This window comes from Oryctolagus cuniculus, chromosome Y, assembly GCF_051225735.1.
Source record: "Oryctolagus cuniculus isolate XC-2025 breed Fujian yellow rabbit chromosome Y, ASM5122573v1, whole genome shotgun sequence".
In the NCBI taxonomy this organism is placed as follows: Eukaryota; Metazoa; Chordata; class Mammalia; order Lagomorpha; family Leporidae; genus Oryctolagus; species Oryctolagus cuniculus.
Window position 1 is genome coordinate 21446705 of NC_142889.1, and position 16968 is coordinate 21463672.

Below are 16968 nucleotides of genomic sequence, written 5' to 3' on the forward strand. Positions count from 1 at the left end.
CCAAGTAGAACTAAAGGCTGATATGCAAGGAAGGTTCAACATTCACAAATCAATGTGATCAATCACATTAACAAACTGAAGAACCAAAAAAAAAGATTATCTCAACAGTGGCAGAGAAAGCATTTGATAAAATACAACATCATTTCATGATGAAAACCTTAAGCCAATTGTGTATAGAAGGAACATTCCTTAAGACAGTCAAGGCAATTTATGACAAACCCACAGCCAGCATCCTAATGAATGGGGAAAAGCTGGAAGCATTCCCACTAAGATATAGAACCAAACAAGGATGCTCACTCTCACCATTGCTATTCAATATAGCCCTGGAAGTATTAGCTACATCCAGTAGGCAAGAAAAAGAAATCAAGGGTCCAGTGCTATGGCTCAGTCAGTTAACACCCTGTTCTGAAGTGCTGGCATACCATATGGGTGCCAGTTCAAGACCTGGCTGCTCCACCTCTGATCCATCTCTCTGCTATGACCTGGAATAGCAGTAGAAGATGGCCCAAGTCCTTGGACCCCTGCACCCATGTGGGAGACTTGAAAGAATCTCCTGGCTCCTGGCTTTGGATCAGCACAGCTCCGGCCATTGTAGCCAATTGAGGAGTGAACCAGTGGATGGAAGACCTCTCTCTCTACCTCTCTCTGTAACTCTGTCTTTCAAATGAATAAAATAAATCTTTTTTTAAAAGTGGCAGTATATAAAATTAACACACAGAAGTCAATAGCCTTTGTATAGAAAAATAATGTCATGGCTCAGAAAGACGTTTTAAGTTCACTCCCATTCACAGAAACACAAAATAATTTAAATGCCTTGGAATAAATTTAACCAAGGATGTGAGCGATTATATGATGAAACTTTTTAAAAAATGGATAAAATAGAAGAAGACACAAAAAATTGAAACATTTTCCATGTTCATGGATTGGAAGAATCAATATCATCAGAATGTCCATTCTACCAAAAGCAAATTACAGATTCAATGAGATCCCAATCAAAATACCAATGACATTCTTCTCTAATGTAGAAAAAAAAGATACTAAAATCATATGGAAACATTAGACACCCTGAAAAGCTAATGCAATCTTATACATAAAACCAAATTTGGAGGCATTATGATGTCAGATTTCAAGACATACTACAGGACAGTTATAATCAGAAAACCTGGAACTGGCAAAAAAAATATGAGTAGACCAATGGAACAGCACAGAAACTCGATTAATCCATGCATCTACAACTAACTTATTTTTGACAAAGGAGCTAAAATCAATCCCTGGAGCAAGGACAGTCTCTTCATCAAATGGTGCTGGTAAAGCTAGATTTCCACATGTTTAAGAATGAAACTAGAACCCTACTTACACCTTACACAAAAATCCACTCAAATGGATCAAAGACCTATCTATGACCGAATACTATCAAATTATTATAGAACAAACTTGGGTAAACTTTGCAAGCCTTTAATATAGGCAAAGACTTTTTTGGAAAATACCCCCAGAAGCAGAAGAAATCAAAACCAAAATTGACAATGGGATTACTTCAAGCTGAGAAGATTTACATTGTAAAAAAAAAAACAAAAAACAAAAAACAAACAAAAAAAACCATTAAGTAATGTAAAGAGGCACCTGACAGAATTGAAGAAAATATTTTCAAATTACACAGCTGACAAAGGGCCAATACCAAGGCTGTATAAAGAGTTTGAGAGATTCAACAACAACAACAAAAAATACACTTGAGAAATGGGCAAAGGGCTTTAGCAGGCATTTTCCAAGAGAGAAAATTCAAATGGCCAACATACACTTGAAAAATGTTCAGGATCACTAGCCATCAGGGAAATGCAAATCAAAACAAAAATGAGGTTTCACATCACATCAGTTAGAATGGATGTCATACAGAAATCAGCAAATGACAAATGCTGGTGAAGGTGTGGGGCAAAAGGTACCCTGGTCGACTGTTGGTGGGAATATAAGCTGGTTCAAACACTGTGGTAGACAGTGTGGAGACACCTTGGAAACCTGAATATAGACTTAGGATATGACTCAGCCATCCTACTGCTGGGAATTTACCCAAAAGAGAAGTCAGTATAAGAAAGAGTTATCTGTAACCCCATGTTCATTGCAGCTCAATTCACAATGGCTGTAAATGTTCAAACCAAATTACCCAATCAAATGTCCATCAACCATTGACTGGATAAAGAAATCATTGTATATATACACTATGGAATACTATTCAGCTATTTCAAAAATCAAAATCTGTCATTTGCAACAAACTGGATGCAACTGAAAACCATTATTTAGTGAAACAAGTCAATCCCAGTAAGAGAGATACCATATGTTTTCCCTGATCTGACATAACTAATAGAGTACCTAAAATGTAATGTATTAGAGTGAAAAGGGCATTATAAGATTTGATGATTGTTTACAGCCCTTATCTCTTCTAGGTTTTTTTTTTTTTTTTTTTTTTTTTTTTTGCTCTCCATACTATTTGTTGAACTCTTTTATTAGTGTAGGGTTAACCTTATGGTGATTAAGTAAATTGAAAGCAGATCTTTGTAAACACTAAGAGTAGGAATAGGAGAGGGAGGAGGAAGGTTTGAACAATGGGTGGGAGAGATGGTGGTGTGAGAAGTATCACTATGTTCCTTAAACCTTATATACGAACTACATGAAACTTGTATAACTTAAATACATTTAAAAATATATGAAAATTAAAGAAAACCCAAAATAAATAAATCTTAACAGATAGATATTTTATAGAGTATGCAATAATTTAAATATTTTGTTTTTCATTTGGTTTAATATTAATATGTGTATATATGTGGATGAATATTTAGCAAAATTGTATTGATTCTTTTAGTAGGCATCTTTAACACTTCTTTTCCCCTTAGCCCTAAATAAGCCTAATAGCTATGCCTCATAAATATTTCTCAAATACACTATTATTTCTGTTTCTACCCATTACTATTAACCCCAAATTATTTTTCCTTATAAATATTAGAAAACTCCAAACTAATTTCTGATGATGTGAAAAATGACTTTCCTAGCAAATAGGCTAAAGGAGAGGGGGACTTGGAATTGAATGTAAATCACAATTTGTAAAGCATTGCTATGTATCACAAAAGAGATGAATTTTCCTGACATGCAAGAAACATAAGAGTATAAACATAAGAACCTAAACAAAAGAGCAATAAACTTTTTAAATGCCCATATATCAATATTAATACATCTGTTAAATCAAACAGTAATCTGGCATTGGATCATATGTTCTAAAGATAATAGAAAACTTGAATACTTCACCAAATTGCTTACTAAATGATGATGATCTGACCCTCACAAAACTGTGTGACTTTATCCTCTAAAGCCTCCAAATCCTGAGATGTAACTTCTGAAATGTTCATGGTTCTGCAGGCTGCTTTCTATCTTGTAAGAGTAGAAAGCCAAACTTTATTGTCAATGTGACTGTTAATCTTTCTTCCATGGTCTTTAACATGTTTAGGGAGGTACCAACACAATTTGGCAACACTTTCAATGCTAGGGACCAGAGCTCTTCACTTAGTGATTCTGATTAATTTTTTGAGTAAAGGATGCTCAGGGAGGTGGTGAAGCATTATTTCCAAGTATATCTGAGGGTATTTCCAGAGGTGCCTAACATTTGGATCAATATGCATAAAGATTCACCATCATTATTGTGGGCTAGTGTTGTACAAACCACTGAAGGTCCACACAGAACAAAATAGGAAAGGGAAAGCCAATTCCATCTCATTACTCTGGTGCTGAGACATCCCTGTTCTGTCCACTGACACCAGAGTTCCTGGTCCTTGAGCTTTGGCAATCTCATTCTGTTGAATGAGACTATGACTATAATTGGATAAATCATGAATTTGAATTGTGGTAATAAAATTAATGGCTAATAATTTTGGACTTGGCAGGTATACCAATAACACTGTAAGGCAGAAACTATAATTTTTTTATGTTTTGCAAAAAGAAACTAGACCCAGGGAGTTTAAGTAGCATGTGAAGGTCACAAATGCTTTTCTTTTCTTCTCCAGAGAGAAACTATTGTACATAATGCATTTGAGCATGGGGTTTAGAGGCTTACAGATCTGGAATTATGCCTTATCCCTCTAAGTGCAGCAACAGTCATTTCTCATTTGTTTTCCACAAATGGTGGAGAAATAGAAATTTAAAGAAGTATATACCTTTTCCTTATCTACTCTGAAAACATTTTGACTTACTGGAAGTTTTGGTAGTGATTAATGGATAGATACCGACACATGGGTGAGTGAATAAAGACCTTTAGCTTTGTTATTTTCTGTCACTAGATGACACAAAAATGCCTAAACAAGTTTAAAGTCTTCTTTCTGGGACTCACAAAGCATACATAATAGTAAATAATCACTAGACTTTAATCCTAACCACTGAAGATTACAAGGGGATTCTACATTTTAAAAATATGATGGAAAGACTAATTTGAGTTCCTATTCTGTCTTTTTCTATGTATTCAGTATAATTTTAAAATTTTCCCTTCATTATTTCAAAATATTTTTTCAATTCTTTTTAATTTTCATTAATGTAAAAAGAACAGATTTAATATATTTCTGAGGTACAATTAGGGAGATAACCATACTTCACTCCCTTCCTTCTCTCCATCAACCAATGCTCCTCCTTCCATTCTTTTTTATTTAATCTTTGCAAAAGCACAATTTCAATCCATTGTATATTCACAGATTTAATGTACCGCTAACAATAATAAGGTAGAAAGACCATAGTTTCATAGAAGTATGAACAAGGGCTAAAAACATCAAATTGTAAGATGTCCATTTCATTCCTATACATCTTTCATGCTTTATAATAACTATAATATATTAGAGAAAACATGTATTTGTTTTTGGGATACTGGCTGATTTCACTAAGCATAATGTTTCTAGTTGCATCCATTTCTTTCAAAAAGCAGGATTTCATTAATTTTTAAGGCTGAGTAGTATGCAATCATGTACATGTACTAAAAATCTTTTTGAATATTTATTTATTTGAAAGGCAGAATTATAAAGGGTGAGAGAGAGAGAGAGAGATCTTCCTTCTGTTGGTTCACTCCTCAAATGGCCACAGAAGCCAAGGCTGGGCCAGAATGGAGCCAGAAGTTTCTTACAAGTCTCCCACATGGGTTCTAGAGGCCAAGAACACAGGACATTTTTAACTATTTGGCCATGTGCATTAGGAAGGAGCTGGATCAGAAGTGGAGCATCAAGGACTTGAATGGGTGCTCATATGGGATGCCAGCACTGCAGATGCCAGTTTAACGTGCTGCAGAACAGCTGTGGCCCACATGTTTTCTTCATTGAGTCATCAATTGATGGATATCTGGGTGGATTCCATGTGTTAGCTATTTGTGAATTGATCTGCAATGAACATAAGGTTCATTTATATGATGATTTCATTTCATTTGGGTAAATTCCCAGGAGATGCATGACTGGGTCATATGATAGATCTGTTTTCAGATTTCTGAGTAATCTCCCTATTGTCTTCAATAACGATTGTGCTAGTTTACATTACCACCAAAAGCGTATTAAGGTAACGTCCCTGCGTCCTCACCAGCATTTATTATTTTTCTGATTTTTGGATTATTAACATTTTAACTGGGTGAGGAAAAACCTAATGTGGTTTTTATTTAAATTTTTCTGATGGCTACTGATCCTGAGCATTTTTTTCATTTGTTGTTATATTTCCTCCCTTGAAAAAAATGCCTGTTCATGTCCTTTACCAAATTCTTAACTGTATCTTGTTTTATTGTTGTTGAGATTTTGAGCTCTTTATAGATTCTGAAAATTAATTATCAGTTTCATAGTTCACAAATATATTCTTTCATTCTGTTGTGTCTTCACTGTGTCAAGTTTTTATTTTATATCACAAAGGCTTCTTAGCTTGATCTAATCCCATCTGTCTACGAGTTTTGATTGCCTGTGCTTATGGTTTTTTTTCCAAGAGTTCTTTGCCTATGTTAATGTGCAGAATTTCCACATTGTTTTCCTCTAGTAATTTGATGGTATCAGGTCATAGATGTAGATCATTGATCCACTTTGAGTTGACTTTTGTGTAAGGTGTAAGGTAAATGTCTTATGCTTCTGTGTGTGGAGATCCAATTTTCCCAGCACCATTTGTTGAAGAGACTGTCCTTTCTCCAGGGATTGATTTTAGCTCCTTTGTCAAAGATTTAGCTCCTTTGTCAAAGTTAGTTTAGATACATGGATTAATTTCTGGGGTTTCTATTGTGTTCCATTGGACTGCATGTCAATTTTTTTGCCAGCACCTAGCTATTTGATTGTAACTGCCCAGTAGTATGTCTCAATCTGGTATTCTGATGCCTCTGGCTTTTTTTTTTTTTTTAAGATTGCATTAGCTGTTCCAGGTGTTTTGTGTTTCCATGTGAATTTTAGCATCATTTTTTCTAGATCTGAGAATATTGTTGGTATTTTGATTGGGATTGCATTGAAGCCTATAAATTGTTTTGGGTAATATGGACATTTTGAATATCTTAATTCTTCCAATTCACAAACATGGATGAATTTTAAATATATTTTGTGCTTTCTTCATTTCCTTTTTAATGTTTTGTAATTTTGATTGTAGAGATCTTTCAAAACTATAATTTATTCCAAGGTAGTTAAATTTTTTGTAGTTATTATGAGTTGTACTGAACTTACAAATTGTTTCTCAGCCATGGCATTGTCTAGGTATAAGAAGGCTACTGATTTTTTGTTTTGCTTTTATACCGTTCAACTTTACCAAACTCTCTTATGAGTTCCAATATTCTTCAGTGGACTCTTTTGGTTCCTTTATATATAAGATCATGCCATCTACAAACAGGGATAATCAGATTTCCTCCTTTACAAATTGTATATTTTTGATTTCTTTCTTTCTCCTTTTTTTTTTTTTTTCCTAATGGCTCTGGTTAAAACTTCAGGACTATATTGAATAGCACTTGTGAAAGTGAACTACTAAGCTGATCTTCTGTATATTAAGATAATCGAAAATGAATCTTGATGTGAATGGAAGGGGAGAGGGAGTGGGAAAGGGGAGGGTTGCGGGTGGGAGGGACGTTATGGGGGGAAGCCATTGTAATCCATAAGTCGTACTTTGGAAATTTATATTCATTAAATAAAAGTTAAAAAAAAAAAAAAAGAAAGTGAACATCCTTATCTGGTTCTGGACCCCAGTGCAAATGCTTCCAACTTTTCGTCATTCAGTGCATTGCTGGTTGTAGGTTCGTCATATAGTTCCTTGATTGTGTTGAGGAATGAATGTTCCTCTATATCCAATGTGCTTAAGATTTTTAGAATGATAAAATGTTATATTTTATCAAATGCTTCATTTGCATGTATTGAAATAACCATGGTTTTATTCTTCAGCTTAATGTGATGTATCCCATTTATTTATTTGCATATGTTGAAACATAAATCTCACTTGGTCCAGGGCAAGTGAGATTTATGACCATTCTGATGTGTTGTTGGATTCGATTAGCTAATATTTTATAGAAGATTTTTGCATCTGTGTTCATCAGGGATAGTGGTTTATAGTTCTCTTTTTTTGCTGTATCTTTTTCTTGTTTTTGACTTAAGGTGATGTTGGCTTCATAGTAGGAATTTGGGAGGATTCCCTCCCTTTCAATTGTGAAAATTTCAGAATTAGAATTAGAATTAGTTATTCTTTAAAAGTCTTGTGGAATTCGAGTGTAGCCATGTGGTCCTGGACTTTTCCTTGTTGAGAGGGTCTTTGTTACTAATTCACTCTCCATCCTGCTTACTGTCCTATTTAACTTTTCTGTGTCTTCATGACTCAAGTTTGATAGATTGTAAGCTTCTAGAAATCTATGCATTTCTTGTAGATTTTCCAATCTGTTGGCATATAGCTGTTTGCAGTAATTCCTGATGATTCTTTATTTTTGTGGTTGTTGTAACATTTCTTTTTTCTTTTTTTTAAGTTTTTTTTTTTTTTAATTTATTTGAAAGTCAGAATTACACCGAGAAAGAAGGAGAGGCAGAGATAAAGAGAGTTGTCTTCCTCTGGTTCACTCCCCAGTTGGCTGCAATGGCTGGAGTTGTTCTGATCTGAAGCCAGGAGCCAGGAGATTTTTATGTCTCTCATGCAGGTGGAGTGGCCCAAGGATTTGGGCTACCTTCTAATGCTTTCCCAGGCCACAGCAAAGAGCTGGATCATAAGTGGAGCATTGGGGACTCAAACCAGCAACCCTATGGGATGCCAGCACTTCAGGCAGCAGCTTTTTCATCTTTGATTTTGGTAATTTGGGCCTGCTCCAACCAAGGAGGTATGAATTTTATTTATTTTTCAAAGCACTATTTCTTCATTTCATTGATTTTTTGCATTATTACATAATGACCTTTTGTCTTTTTTGATGGTTTCTTTTTTTAAAAAGATTTATTTATTTAGTTGAAAGTCAGAATTACACAGGGCGGGGAGATTGGCTGCAACAGCCACAGCTGCACCAATCTGAAGCCAGGAGCCAGGAGCCTCTTCCCGGCCTCCCATGTGGGTGCAGGGTCCCAAAGACTTGGGCCATATTCTACTGCTTTCCCAGGACATAGCAGAGAGCTGGATTGGAAGTGGAGCAGCCGGGCCTCGAACCAGCACCCATATGCTGGTGCTTTAGGCTAAGGCATTAACCCGCTGCACCACAGCACTGGTCCTTCTTTTTCTTAAGATTTATTCATTTATTTGAAAGTCAGAGTTACACTGAGAAAGGAGAGGCAGAGAGTTCTTCCATATGCTGGTTCACTCTCCATTGGCTGCAATGGCCAGAACTGCACCAATCCAAAGCCAGGAGTCAGGAGCTTCTTCTTGATCTCCCATTTGGGTGCAGGTCTCCAAGGACTTGGGCTCCAAGGACTTCTACTACTTTCCCAGGCCATAGCAGAGAGCTGGATCAGAAATGGAGCAGCTGGGACATGAACCGGCACCCATATGGGATGCCAGCACTGCTGGCAGTGGCCTTACCCTCTTTGCCACAGCACTGGCCTTGACAGTTTCTGTATTAAAGTCTATTTTCTCTGGCTTGGCACCCACACAACTGAGCATACTCCAAGTAGGGCTCTGGTGACTCACTGCTGGCAGACCCTTGGGCTGAGGCCAGACACTCTTCATCCCTTCCACCTCTGACATGCTGTTGGCTTAGTCTGTGTATGTGTGGTAATACCATGCCTGCTCCACTGTAAGCCATAGTGCCTTGCACCAGGAAGGATGCCACTGTGGTAATTTTCCTTCATGATTGGAAGATCCTGGACATGGATGGGCAGAAGCCTTTGCAGGTAGCACAAGTTCACATGCCAGATATATCAGCCTGCATGTACCCATTGTGCCTGTTGCATTAAATATAAACATGGCTATGCCTTTTTGGTTTGATAATATTGGACTTTCACCAGGCTCACTGGAGAATGAATCTGGAATTAAACAAGCAACAGAAAATGTAAAGGCTTTGATAGATCAAGAGGTGACGAGTAGCATTGCTTCTAACAGAATTATTTTGGGAGGATTTCCTCAGGGAGGAGCTTTATATACTGCTCTTAACCACATATCAGAAACTGGTGTCACTGCACTCAGTTGCTGGCTTCCACTTCGGGCTTCATTTCCACAGGGTCCTATCAGTGGTGCTAATAGAGATGTTTCTATTCTCCAGTGCCATGGAGATTGCAACTCTTTAGTTCTACTCATGTTTGGTTCTATTACTGTGGAAAAACTAAACACATTGCTAAATCTGGCCAGTGTAACCTTTAAGGCCTATGAAGGCATGAGTCACAGTTCCTGTCAGCAGGAAAAGATGGATGTCAAGGAATTCATTGGTAAAATCCTACCTCCAATTGATTGAGTCATTAAGAGGACTGTGTAGAAGTACACCAGTATCACTGACTCTGATAATTTTTAGACAAGGCCATGGTCAAAGTGGAAGTTCTCTCCTCCCTTCAGAGAAAGGTACCTCCTTCTTTGATGACCCATTCTTTCCACTGTACTAAAACAGTATTTTTCACTTTATGATTCTGTGTGGGAGCAAACTGTTGAAATCTTTACTTAATGTATGCTAAACTGATCTTCTGTATATAAAGAGAATCGAAAATGAATCTTGATATGAATGGAAGGGGAGAGGGAGTGGGAAAGGGGAGGGTTGCGGGCGGGAGGGACATTATGGGGGGGAAGCCATTGTAATCCATATTCTGTACTTTGGAAATTTAAAAAAAAAAGAAGTACACCAGTATCATTGTTATACAGTATAATCCTTTTCCTGTGCTCAGCCTTGAAACTTCTGTTTGCAGTGTTAAAATGTTTCACAATTACACACCTATGACACTGACTAAATAATGTCTCCTCATAGGAAACTTGTGATATATCAGTTTCTACACGTGTATTTGTAAAATATGATCCAAAATACCTGTTATTAATATAGGTGAAGCAGCTAGCTTCTTTTTCTTAACTGGAATTTAGAAAAATAATTAAGCATTTCAGTCAGATTTTTTATTATATTATTTGAAATTTAACAGTATGCTTAAGAAAAATTTATGTAGGTATGAATGAACAGTTAAGAAATGAGATTTTTGCATGGTGTGACTTAGTCTATAAATTTGTTCCAAAGTTGCTTAGTCACCATGCACTCTTTGGTGTTTTTATATATGCTCTCATGTGTAATGATTGTAATGCATAAGAGGGAGAAGGTATTACATTATTCTTAATAGTGGGGATAATGCTTTTAAGTGTCAGTGAAGAGCCGGCGCCGTGGCTCAATAGGCTAATCCTCCACCTTGCGGCGCCGGCACACCGGGTTCTAGTCCCGGTCGGGGCGCCGGATTCTGTCCCGGTTGCCCCTCTTCCAGGCCAGCTCTCTGCTATGGCCAGGGAGTGCAGTGGAGGATGGCCCAGGTGCTTGGGCCCTGCACCCCATGGGAGACCAGGAAAAAGCACCTGGATCCTGGCTCCTGCCATCGGATCAGCGCGGTGCGCCGGCTGCAGCGGCGGCCATTGGAGGGTGAACCAACGGCAAAGGAAGACCTTTCTCTCTCTGTCTCTCTCTCTCACTGTCCACTCTGCCTATCAAAAAAAAAAAAAAGTGTCAGTGAAGAGTAATACTCTTCTCTTCAAGTAATGGCCCTTTTATTTTGGGGACCAGACTTTTCCCTGGGTATCAAGAAAAAAAAATGTTCTTGCCTAATTGTCCTTCATCGCAGACCAAATACTGCTTTCCTGCCATAGAATGTGTGTCAGTAATGCTGTAATTTGACATTCTGAATCATAGATATATGGTATTGAAAATCTATTTGCACTTTAAGAGAAAGAAACTATTACTTAAAACTTTCTGTATAATATTTCAAGTAGCTGTACATTATTCTAAACTTGGACCTGTTCAGTGATTAGAATCTTCAATCCAGGTAATAAGTCATTCTGTGTTTTTATTTTTCTGTATATAATTAAAAGAATAATTAGATCACATTCTAGTGTATTCTGAAATAATTAAGACCAATCTTAAAAACTAATTTCTGGGGGCTGGTGCTGTGGCGCTGTGGGTTGATGCCCTGTCCTGAAGCACTGGCATCCCTTATGGGTACCGGTTCAAGACCCAGCTGCTCCACTTCCCATCCAGCTATCTGCTGTGGCCTGGGATAGAGGTAAGAATATGGCCCAAGTCCTTGGACCCCTGCACCCACCTGGGAGACCTGGAGGAGGCTCCTGGATCCTGGTTTTGGATCAGAACAGCTCCAGCCCATGCGGCCAGGTGGGGCATGAACCATCAGATGGAAGACCTCTCTCTCTCTCTGTGACTCTCCTCTCTCTGTGTAACTCTGACTTTCAAATAAATGAATAAATCTTTAAAAACAAACTAATTTCTCAGATGATTTCATCTCCTGGTAGTATAGATTCTCTTTTCTGTACATTTGTTTCAAACCAGCTACTGTAGGAAATAAACAGTCCATTAGAAAAATGTTTTTTGTTTGGGCCGGTGCCATGGCTCACTTGGCTAATCCTCCACCTGCAGCACCAGCATCCCATATAGGCACTGGGTTCTAGTCCCAGTTGCTCCTCTTCCAGTCCAGCTCTCTGCTGTGGCCCAGGAAGGCAGTGGAGGATGGCCCAAGTGCCTGGGCCCCTGCACCTGCATGGGAGACCAGGAGGAAGCACCTGGCTCCTGGCTTCAGATCGGCCCAGCACCGCCTGTAGCAGCTATTTGGGGGTGAACCAATGGAAGGAAGACCTTTCTCTCTGTCTCTCTCTCTCTCTCACTGTCTATAACTCTACCTCTCAAAAAAAAAAAAGTGTTTTTTATGCCAGTGAACTTAAGTTTTCATTTAGGAAAATGAGTTTTAACAATTAGCTTTCTGTTCTGACATAAAAATAGTGATCATTCAACTCTAAATAGTCAGAATTCCCAGATTACTGGAATAATTTTTGAAAACAAGTTTATGGATAATAAACATTAATCAGAACTATGTGCTGTGGTCTAGTTACCTCAGTTTAATATGTAGCAAAAATGGATGCTTAATATTTCTGAAATGTTTTAATTTTTCTGCTGTATTCCAACAGACCAAACAATGTTAAGAATGCATCTTTATAAATGGGTGCTAATTGGTAATGCAAATAATTTAATACAGACTGACAGTTTTGTTTTTCTTTGAGGACTTGGACTATGTCTCTCTGTTCTACCCTCTTCTGTAGAGTTTTTGATGAGAAATCTGTCAAAATAGAGCTCTGTTAAAGATAATCTGGCATTTCTGCTTGTACTTTTTAGCATCTTTTCCTTGTGTTTTACATTTGAAAGTTTGAATATTCTATATTGTGATTAAGACCTTTGCTGATCATGTCTATCTGGGATTCTATGTGCTTCCTGTACTTCGATGTCCATATCTTTGTCCAAATTTCAGAAATTTTCTTCTATTATTTCACAGTAAGTTTTCTAAGTTACTTTGCTTTTCCATTCCTTTGGCAATGTCTAAGACATGTGTAGTTTGACCTTGATGGTGTCTCATAGACTAAACACTATTTTCATTTTTCTGAATTTTTTTTTCTTTTTTTTGTCAGACTATGTTTCTTTTTTAAAAAAAGATTTATTTATTTATTTGAAAGTCAAAGTTACATAGAGAGAGGAGAGGCAGAGAGAGAGAGAGGTCTTCCATCTGAGAGTTCACTCCCCAGTTGGACATAATGGCCGGAACGGTGCCAATCCAAAGTCAGTAGCCAGGAGCTTCTTCTGGTTCTCCCACGTGGGTGCAATGACCCAAGGACTTGGGCCATCTTCTGCTGCTGTCCCAGGCCATAGTGGAGAGCTGGATTGGAAGTGTAACAGCCAGGACTTGAACCAGCACCCATATGGGATGCTGGTGCTTCAGGCCGGGGCATTAACCCACTGAGCCACAGCTCTGGCCCCAAGACTGTGATATTTCAAAACCTTTGTCTCTCACCATGGATATTCTTTCTTTGGCACCACTGAGAATGGTGTTCAGGCTTTTCACTGTATTTTTTACTTGATGTATTGAATTCTTCATTTCTTAATATTTCAATTTGGCTATTCTTTAATATTTCTATTTCTTGGATGAATTTCTCATCTGTGGTATGCATCAGTTTCTTTAACTCATGTAATTGTTTTTCTGTATTTTTGAGTAATCTTACAATAAGTCTTTTGAATGCCTTTTCAGACATTTTGTCAAGATCATCTTCACAGTCCAATATTGAAGTATTATTGTGTTCTCTTTGGTGTTTCATATTGTCTTCCTTGTTAATATATCTCATATTTATGATTTTTACACATCTGGAGAAGCACTTGTGGATATCTCATTTGAAGTCTTTGTTATTGGGAATGTGACACTAAGAATAGGGAGATGCCTGCACCTTCAGTGGATATCTACAGGTGTGTGCTGAGTGGGATCTGGAAGCTCTGGTCAGCATTTGTGTGTGAGGTCAAAGTCCAGGGTAACACCCAAAATAAGCATGGTAGCTCTCCTCTGTATTCAGCAGAAGAGAGTGGATGATCCCCCTGGTTATTGTGGTCACTGCCTCCACCCTTCTCTGTGCCAAGAAGAACTTCTCTGTGCCTGCACCCTGCCCCCAACTCACTCAGGTGCATAAACTGCACAAAAATCTGTCCACCGTGTAGCCTGAACATGGAGTCCTCCTGGCTTATAGCATAAGACCTCCATTTCTGGTCACAGAGTGTAGGATTCCTGCAGTCAGACTGTAGGGTATCCACTCTCTGCACTTGGAGCCTTTCTATCCAGAGACCTATTCTCTCCCTGACCTTGGGATAGGGCAGGAAGGCAACATACTCTCCATTCCCTGAGTTAAATGGGTGCCCTGCCCCCACCAGCTCCTCTTTCTGAACTCAAAGTCAGTGGAGATTGTAGATTTCTCCCTGTGATAAAAACCCCAGACATTCACTAGCTGTGGCAGCCTCTACTCCCATTACTATGAGAAGGTGGCACTTTCCCCCCTGGTGGGGGAAGGAGCAATGTGCCCTCCATTCACAAAGTTAAGTGGACACTGTCCCTGGATAACTCACCTCACCAGAATGAGAGTCAGCAGGGACCACAAATCTCGTCTCCAGACAGGATCATCAATGGTGCACAGGCTTGTACAGAATCCTCTCAACTCACTCTGGGAAGATGGCCTCACTGCCAGATGAGGACTGCAGGAGCTGTAGCCATAGGAGTAGCTGGTGGTGTCCCCTGAGCTGCTGTGTGTCTGTGCAATCCTTGCTGCTCCACAGAGTGTCTCTTCTTACTGTATGCATTTTATTTCTATTTCTTACTTTACTGCATTGGCTAGGACTTTCAGTAACATGTTGAAAATTGGTTGTGAAGACACACGCTTATTTTATTCCTCATTTTAGTGGAAAAACTTGGGGCTTTCTATCATTCTCTATAATGTGAGCTGAGAGGTCTGTGTAAATGTACTGTATCAACATGAGGACATCCTGGGCTGGAGGCTCTTACTTAATTTTTCATCCATTTGTTTCATCACTCATGGTGTTAGACTTTGTCAGGATTTTCTGTATTCATCAAATTGATAAAATTGTGCTTTTCTTTTTTTCCATTGATTTGGGAAATTAAATTGCCACCAGTTTGACCTGCCTTACATATCTGGAACTAATTCCATACATTTATCAAACATCACTCTTATAATACTTTATTGAATTTTATGAAAAATTTTAAAATATGTGCATCTATGTATAAGAAAGACACTGACCTTTAAATTATTTTCCTGTACCCTCTCTGTATAGTTTGGACAGGGGAGCATTTCTTCAAGTTCTGTCTTCCAGAAAACTTCATAAATAATTACAGCAATTTTTTCTTAGATGTTACATAGAATTTCTCAGCAAACCCATCAGGGCCTGGTGCTTTCTGTTTTAGGAGATTGTTACTGAATTAATTTATCTTTAAATTATGTTTATATTTATTTTTTATCTATTTATGTGAAAATCATAAAAAGAGGTCTCTTCTCTTGCAGTTCAATTCACCAAATGACCACAACAGCTGAAACTCAGGAAGCCTGCAGTTTGGAGACATAAACACAACCCAGGTCTCTCCATATTAGTATAATCCAGATCTTTGATGTGAGTGATAGAGACACAGAAATTTTAGACATTGGCTTTTACCTACCAGTGTTCATGTCAGTAGAGAGTCTGAATTGGGAGTGGAACTGTTACTTGAACCAAGGTAGTCCACTGTTGGTTGCAGTCATATCAAGCAGCAACTGCTGTGAAAAGATCTTTTAACTGAATTTCTTTAATAGATATAGAAACTTTTAGGATATTTATTTCTTCTGATGTGAATTGAGGCAGATTGTGTCTTTATTTTAACTGGTCCATTTCTTCTAGATTAAAACTCCAGTATTTTTGCAAGGGCAATTTGAAAGCCATGAATTCAGCATTTTATATGATTTCAGTGAGAAGATTGGTCAATGTTATTTCATTATTTCACCAGGTAACAGTTTTATTTGACTCCTATGTTCATATTTGTACTAATAGGTAGCCTAATTACTGGCTTGTCACCTTGAATTTGTTTAGTCTTGGTTTTTCAGCTTTTCTATAGTAGGCCTGACTATATGTCAAGTTTTCTATAAGCACTATTAGCTTTGAAGGTCTTGACCTCCAACATTTTATTTCCCTTAACATCAAACCAGGGCTATTTAACATACTTTTTTGTAGAGTGGTCTAAAATAAGCATTATTGCAGTGTGTGGTTCTTACTTATAAAGTACAGCCTTTAGGTATTTCACTTACATGCCTGTGATGTTAATAATATGTCAACAAGGTCTTACTTGGGTTAGAACTTAGATACCCTCCAAACCAAATAATCTGAAATATATTTTTACACTCCCACCTCAGGATCAGTTACTCTCTGGTGAACCTCATATAGTTTCACTTCATTGATGCTCAAATTATCTCATGCTCAAGGGCTTGTGGGGACTTTACATATCCAGCTCTCAAGTTTTCATCTGTTCAGTTATATTCATTCCAGTTTCTTCTTTGGAAAGTTCTTGCTGTCCTCAGATATGGTAACTACTGCATCTCAATAGCAACAGGTATTGACTGGAATCCAGCTCATTGTATTGTTGAAAAGTCATTTTTCCCAGCAGGAACCCATATAGCTGTACTGACTGCTTATCAAATTTTCTTTTCTTGGTGATCTCAATGTTTTATTGCCTGTTGTTTGCCTGACATCTTCTCACAAACTTTCCTCAATGCTTTTTGTTGTGTTTTTTAGTGTCAAGAGATTTTAACCAGGTATTGAAAGTAAAATCACCTGATTTCATTTCTACATTCATGTTTTTTGTCCACTGAGAATATTTCCTGATATTTCATATGAGAAAAATGCATTTTAGTAACTCATTTTGATACAATGTTAAATTTTGAAAGTCTGTCACATTTTCAGATTTATTTGAAAGGCAGAACAACAGAGAGAGAGGGAGAGGTGAAGAGATTTTACTTCTA

General features: G+C 37.8%; 1 pseudogene; it reads left to right on the forward strand.

The window, feature by feature from the left end:
• The first annotated feature begins 9367 nt into the window (after window positions 1-9367).
• Window positions 9368-10010, forward strand: LOC149119354 (acyl-protein thioesterase 1 pseudogene; annotated as a pseudogene).
• Window positions 10011-16968: the final 6958 nt, after the last annotated feature.